This window comes from Camelina sativa, chromosome 6, assembly GCF_000633955.1.
Source record: "Camelina sativa cultivar DH55 chromosome 6, Cs, whole genome shotgun sequence".
In the NCBI taxonomy this organism is placed as follows: domain Eukaryota; kingdom Viridiplantae; phylum Streptophyta; class Magnoliopsida; order Brassicales; family Brassicaceae; genus Camelina; species Camelina sativa.
In genome coordinates, this window is record NC_025690.1 from 3,305,564 (window position 1) to 3,313,444 (window position 7,881).

At 43.1% G+C, this 7,881-nt stretch overlaps 1 pseudogene; it reads left to right on the forward strand.

Moving 5' to 3' along the window:
- The window catches only part of LOC104793914, a 6,756-nt pseudogene extending 3,516 nt beyond the window's left edge, over positions 1-3,240 (forward strand).

The window sequence follows — 7,881 nt, forward strand, 5'->3', positions numbered from 1 at the left end:
GGATGGGATCGACTGATCTGAAACATTATTGAAACTTGGAGATACCCGCAGAAAATCAGTAGGATCGATCGATCTTTAAGGAGGACTGATCGATCCTAAGCTCATGAAAAAAAAAATTCGCATCTTCTGCGTTTGGAACCTGTTCCTGAAAACACTTAACACCCGACGTGATTTCACCGTAATAAATCCTAAAAACAAAACCAAAATCCTAAGACAAATAGAAATAAAAAGGGTAAGCTAGCATAAACCCCATGGGTTGCCTCCCATAAGCGCTTGTTTAAGGTCTATAGTGTGACCGTGGTTTCAGGTGTCAAGTGATGGGAGGATGAGAACTTGTGTCAAAACAAGATCTCCCATTCGTCAGCTTAAGCTCTAGAATCTTTGCATCATATCATCCATTGCTTCTTGGCCTTTCTCTTTAAACTCCGGAGTGAAGATGGCTTTAACTTTAGAGAAAGCCCGAGATATTCCTTTACACTTCACCTTGTACTCAATGGTGTCTCTAACATATTTCTGCGGTACCAAGGTTATGTAAAGATCTCGTATCACTCTCTCTATCTTCGGCTTGTCTCTCTTCTTAACCTTCTTATACCTCTTCTCAGAAGAATGAGTGCCTCCATCCAGGACTTCATTGACCTCATTCTTATCATCATTCTCTCCCATTATTATGACATCCACCTTCTTCTCATGTTCTACAACTAGACAAGAGCCATGTCGTAAATCTTCATTTGTAGTGATTGCATTGTAGAAGATCTTATCATCAATGTTAGAGAAAGAGACCCTCTTATTAGGCAAGTCAACAACTGTTCCCACTGTTGCTAAGAAAGGTCTCCCAAGAATCAAAGGCATAACATAACCCTCGCTCATTTCCACAACATGAAAATCTATAGCAACCAAGCAACTCCCAACTTGAACATCTAAATTACTAATGAAGCCTTGTGGAGTTGTGGTGACAGCATTTGCAAACTTGAGAGAGACCTTAGAAGCCTTCATATCATTAATCCCCAATCTCTCTGTAATAGCCTTAGACATTACGTTCACACTGGATCCAATATCAAAAAGGGAGTCCTCAAAGTTCACCCCTAAGATGGAGCATGGAACTACAAATTTTCCTGGATCTTCTAACTTTGGTAATCTTTTCAAAGATGGAGCAGGAATGTTCTTCTTCTCTAGAGCCAAAAACGCCTTAATCTCCACCAAATCCTTTTCTCCAACCACAACATCATTGTAAACCTTCTCAAACAAAGATATATGCTTTACTGCCTCTATAAAGGGAATGTCAGCGATGAACTCACTTATAGCTTCTTTGTACCGATCATACTTCTTTTCATCCAAAGGTTTCTTCACATGTCTTCTTGGTCTATAGGGCTTTGGTTCCACATGAAGTGACTCCCTAACATCTACATAGAAGACAAACAAGCTGGATTTTCCCATACCTACAACAGGGACTGTCCGGTCTGGACGTAGATCGTTCGATCTGAGACTTTCCGAGATAGGTTCTGCGTTATTAATGGGATCGACTGATCTATAGGGGGGACTGGTCGATCCAACTTCGCTGGAAATCAAACTCAAATTATGAGAATGGATGGGACTAGCCGGTCTAGGCTCAGGACTGATCGATCCTGGCTCTGCGGAAGCCAAACATGAGTTGATCACAACACAACTCAGCCCATCTTCGACTCCACCATGGAGTGTTATAGCATTGCATGACTCTTTGTTCTTAGAGCTAGAAGAAATAGCAGATACTCTCTTATCAATGGAATCAACACGTGAACTCAACCTCTCAAATCTCCCATTCAAATCATTGTACATGCTATCAATCTTGACATTAATCTCAGCTGAACTTTTCATATGGCCGTCCAGCAGCGCTTGCATCATCAATTCGAGTTTGTTATCTTGTGGAGTTGCAGATGGAGCGTGGTATCCTTGGATATTTGAGCTATTAAATCCAGCACCCTTGTTCAAAAATCCTTGCGGGAAGTTACCTTGTTGATTATGTGGAGGATACACCTGATCCTGAGGATTCTCAACGTTGGTGCTTCTGTAAGAGAGATTAGGATGATATAGGGTGGGGACCAGGGTTCGAGGAACGCCTGGCGCACCAATAACATACTGGTGGATTGGGATATCCACAGTGATGGGTTAGGATCGATGCCCTGCAGGGCCAGCTTGGAGTCCGTCCGATCAGTCTTCACTAAAATGGCTCCAGATGCTTGTTTCCATCCCCAAAACACTCAGTTTCCTTCAAAAGCAACCTAGAACCTGTACAAACTCATAAAAGACTAAAAAGACTCTAAAAGCACACTTTAACTCAATAAAAGACTCAAAACAAACATAAAAACTATGGTTAAAACCTATAAAATACAGACACATCACTCCGGTACCTTTCCGGTTATACAAAATCCAGCCCATGTTCGAAGATATAATGCTGGAATCCACCAAAGAGAATATCCCCGACATGGACCGTCTTGCCGGCGTAATCGACGGTTGTGATATCATCGTCGTACGGAGCTGTACCGAGTACGAAGCAGAGTGGTTTAGACTTATAAAGGATCTTCATCGGAAACCGGTTATACTGGTGAGAGTTTTACCTCCAAAACCGGAAGAGAAGTTTAAAGATACCGACGCATGTTTGTCTACTAAAAAATGGTTAGACTCACGGAAAACTAAATCTGTGGTTTACATAAGTTTCGGTTCAGATCTTAAACCAAGTCAAACCGAGTTAAATGCGATCACTCTTGGTTTAGAGCTTTTCGGTTTACCTTTTTTTCGGTGTTAAGGACTCGCCGCGGTCCCTGGGATACCAAACCGCTTGAACTTCTTGAAGGATTCGAAGAGCGTACGGCTGAGAGAGGGATAGTGTGGAGAGGTTGGGTAGAACAGCTGAGAACGTTGAACCACGATTCGATCGGTTTGGTACTAACTCATTGTGGTTGGAGTACAATGATCGAAGCTGTAAGGTTTGCTAAACCGATGGTGATGCAGGGTTTTGTGCTTGACCAAGGGTTTAATGCTAGAGTAGCCGAGGAAAAGAAAGTTGGACATATGATCCCTCGGGATGAAGCAACATGTTTCTTTACTAAAGAAGATGTTTCGAAATCGCTGAGGTTGGTAATGGAGGGAGAAGAAGGAAAGGTTTATAGAGAGAATGTGAAGGACATGAAGGGAGTGTTTGGAGATATGGATACACAAGATCTTTATGTCGATTCTTTCTTGGATTATCTTGTTGCTCATCGTTAACTCCAATCATTGTTTTTGATCCAATGACGGATCGACTGAATGAACGTATGATAATTAAATTTAGTGAAGTGTTGTAAGATGATCAATGAGTAATATGATGTTTTGAAATGGTCANTTTTTTTTTTTTTTTTTTTTTTTTGTTAAAGGGCATTCAAATTAAAACATGAAAACAAATGTTTTACAGAGCTAAATAACCCAATGTTGGAAGCCCAACAAACATAAATATAACTAGACATGAGCAAATTATGAAACCCATTAAGTTAGAAAGGAACCAAATAGTTAGAATTGAACCAATTTGTCGGTTGGTATCTTAATCCAAATCAAACCGCCTTATGTTGCCTTCAATGATTGGTACCAACAACTATCGGGGAAATCGCACGGAGTAGATCGTCAATTAGGGTTGCTTTTGCTCATTCATCTCATCCCTCAGATCCAGCAAACCAAAGGAGTAGTAAATTTGTTGAGAGCATCGAGTTGGAGTTACGTAAACTTAAAGCTTTGCCCTCACCAATGAATCAATCTGACGTAGAAGGTGATCTGGCTGTTTAAAACAGTTCTGATGTAGTCGGTGGTTTCTCTCAGTCCAGAGAGAGTAGAACGTGGCCTGCTAAGCGATGAGAAGGTGTTTCTTTGCTTCACGGGAACCTCTAAAATGGATGAGATTGTGTATCGTTTTAGAAAAAGAGGACGGCGAAGAGAGGGAACAGCGATAAGACATCTGGTTCCAGACCCACCAGCTGAAGGGACAAGCAAATAAGAGGTGATCGCGACTCTCCTCTGCTGTTGCTTACAATAAGCACAATGGATCAAATTACAATCCCCAGTGGTGAAGTCTATCACGCGTTGGGCACCTATTCAACATAAACAGCCAGGTAAGGAAATTGTGTTTGGGGATTCCTCCTGAGAACCACACTATTTTATGCCATGAAACCTTTGGTAAATTTTCACTTAAAGCCAAACAAATTTTCCCAATAGTGTGACTATCTTTAAGTATGAGTTTGGCTCCTCCGTAAGATGAAGAGCGGTTAGCTCAATTTAATAATTCACCTGAGCTTCTGATCTTGCAGGAGGCAATCTCCAACACCCTCGTCTCCTTAGGTCGGCAATAACTGTTCCTCGAGGAAATCCTAAAGGTTCCTCTCCTTGTAAGTAGGTCGACATTTTCCCCAGCTTGCACCAGCCATCGCTCCAAAACCAACAATTTCTACCATTCCCCACCTTCATCTTAATCTTGGGTAAGCTTCATCCCTAATTTTTAACAGCTCGTTTGCTGTCCAAGAGTGTTTATTGTTTGGATTTCTTCTCCAGAAGTTGCTGAGATTGCCGGAGAGGACAGATCATGTAAACCATGCGACCCAAACGGAACCGGAACGGAAGAAGAGCAGCCAAATGAGCTTGATCATGTAAACCTTATTCCACTTTCGCAGGTCTCTGATATGTTACGGTTTTGACTCACTTTGACCCTGTTTATTTGATAGTTTTGTAGTTGTTTGAGTCCTTTTCAGGTTATAATAAGAGGCTAGGAAGCTAAAAGCAAGGATTGGAACAGCAGGAGCAATCGGAGCAGAAAGGAGTTGAATTGGAGCAGAAAAGCTGATTTTAGACCCAGGAGCACATGCTCCCGATTTCCGAGCACATGCTCCCAACTCTACGGATTCATGACGACACGTGGCAAGCATCTAGGCGCCGATTCCCTGCCTAATTCCCCTTATTTTAGGCGATCCTTTGTGAGAGAAAGAGGGATGAGATCGCTTTTTAATAGGGAGATTTGAATTTGGAATCTTTCCTTATTTTTCTCTACTTGTATGCTATTTAACCTAGGGTTTTAAGGAGAGAAAATATACTTTTTCTTTTTGGTTTTTGAGCGACGTTTTTGGTGAGAGGAAGAAGAGCGGCTACCTTGTGGCATTCTCTGAACCCTTTTTATTTTTATGTCATTGAATTTCTCATCTTTTGCTATGATTCATTTCTCTATGTCTGAGTAGTTTTCTTTGCTAGATTAGGGGTTTCAAAAGGGGTTTCATGGGTTAGCAACAGAACACAAATAGGGCTTTATATAATCGATTGTCTTCACTATTGTTAGACTTAATGCTTAGGTTGATTTGATCACCCAATCTATGATTCTAGGTTTATCTATTCATCAAAAGTGTAATAGGTTGCTAGAAAAGACATTAGTGGGTAAATTATCCTAGACCTGCGAAAGTTGATGTGTAGGTGATTTGTGAACTTATCATTCCTGTTCTTTAATGCTTGTCTGCGATTCTGGGCTCAAACGACAGTTTAGGGTTTATGGACCGCCGAGCATGTGCTCCGGATGTCTGAGCACGTGCTCCGCGTTTCCGCACAGAATCGATCAGATAGAGTTATTGATGCCATGACAGTGGATCAATTTATATTTATGTTTGAGTTCTAGACTGGTACTTAATCTATGCCCTGAATAGTTGTTTAGTTGCTATCTCTGAAATTCCCGAGAATTACCCCTGATCTAGTGTTTTGCTTATTGCCTTTTTATACCGTTTTAATCGCGTTACTGTTACCAAACAAACCCAACTTTGAATTGTCTTAGCTTGAAATTGAACCAATAGAACCATAGAGTAAAACTTGGTCTTCGTGGGATTCGACCCCTAAGTACTACTTCTTTGCTGTGCACTTGCAGTAGGAAAATAGGGTTTAAAACTCTGTGTATCAAGTTTTTGGCGCCGTTGCCGGGGACCAAATTTTTACCTTTGGTTTTCGGCGAAATTACTAGACTAAGACCTTACTGATTTGTCTTTCTGCTTCTTCTTTGCGTGTGTTTCAGGTGCATGTCAAGAAGATCTACAAGAAGAAACAACACCGAAGAACTAGTTGCTTTGTCAGCCGCAGAGCTCTCTTTGGCAGAAAGAACAAACCGCAAGAACAGAAAGTTTCAATCCGTCAACATGGGTGACAACAGAAACAATGAGGATATGGCTGCCGAGTTGCAGCAACTTCGACAACAGTTGGGGCAGTTGCTCCGTGCTCAACACGAAAGAGCCGCGCCGCCACAACCGTCCATTGGGGACAAGGACAACCCGCATGTGTTCTACACCAACCGAGCGGCGATTGTTCCTCCCACCATCCCGAGACAAGATTTTGAGATCAAGCCACAGATGATCTCTCTAGTGAAGCAGCACCTATTTCACGGTCTCCCAGCTGAGATTCCGATGGACCACATCGAGAATTTTGAGGAGATATGTAGCACCACTGGTTCAAATGGGATACCGCCAGACTTTCTGAAGTGCAAGCTCTTTCCCTTCTCTCTTGCGGATAGAGCTTCACGTTGGCTGAAGTCATTGCCACCTGGGTCTCTGACATCATGGGAACAGTGTAGATCTGCGTTTCTGGACCATTTCTACACCAAGGCTAAGACCGCTGCCCTGAGGAACAAGATTTCATCGTTCCAACAGCACACTGGAGAAGCCTTCTGCGAGGCTTGGGAGAGGTACAAAGAGTACCGTAGAGAGTGTCCGCACCATGGATTCAGTGATGAACAGATTCTGGGCATTTTCTATGATGGAGTTAACTGGGACTACAGAAACGCTCTCAACTCGGCCAGCAATGGGGATTTTATGACAAAGTCTAAGGAAGGAGCATATCAGTTGATTGAGAACCTAGCTGCAAGCTCCAGCAACAAGGCTCCTGAGTATGACAGGTCCGTGAAGGTCAACAGTGTCGATACGCAAAAGATTGACGAGTTGACAGCCAAGGTGAACCTTCTTCTGAAGGGGAGCCAGAAAACTGTCCATTTTGTCGATGAGACCGGAGACATGCCGCTAGCTCAGGAGATTTGTGATGGAGAGGATGAAACGATGGAGGTTAATTATGTGAGTGGGCAAGGTTTTGTGCAGAACAGGGGTTTCAACCCGAACTACAGAAGCCATCCGAATTTGTCCTATAGAAGCACCAACGTGGAGAATCCTCAGGATCAGGTGTATCCACAGCAAGGAGCTCAGAATCAGATGGGTTATCAGAAAACCTTCTCAAACAACTTCCAAGGCAAACAGTTTGTGCCCACTCAAAACCGTTTCCAAGGGGGGAACCAGCAGGCATATACAAGCGCTCAGCAAGCACTGCCTTTCACCAACCAGCAGTTGGGACCTTCATCTGCTAGCAGCTCTCAGGATGAGCTGAAAAACATGATGCAACAACTCTTGGTGAATCAACAAAAAGCTTCAGTGGAAATCAACGCTAAGGTCGATACCATGTACAATGACCTTAATGGGAAGTATGAGGCAGTAATGTCACATGTGAAGAAGCTTGATGTTCAGGTTGCACAGACTGCTGAAGCCGTGAAAAGAACTCCTGGGACTCTGCCCGGAAAAGGGGAAGCAAACCCGCGGAACGAATATGTCAATGCGATTGAGCTAAGGGGAGGAAAGAAGTTACCCCCTAGAGAAGCACCATCCGCTAGGATTGACAAGGGCAAGGGTATTGCTGAAGAATACCTTCCTCAACATGCTGCTGAGACTCCACCGTCGAGTCAAAAAGAAGCCGAAGCATCCGGCGAGCATGTGCTCCCGACTCCCGATCAGACTGTTCCTACTGAGGTACCTCCTACACGCGTGTACACCCCTAGGGTTCTTTACCCTGTTCCTCCTAAGAAATCTCGCAAGGATTTGG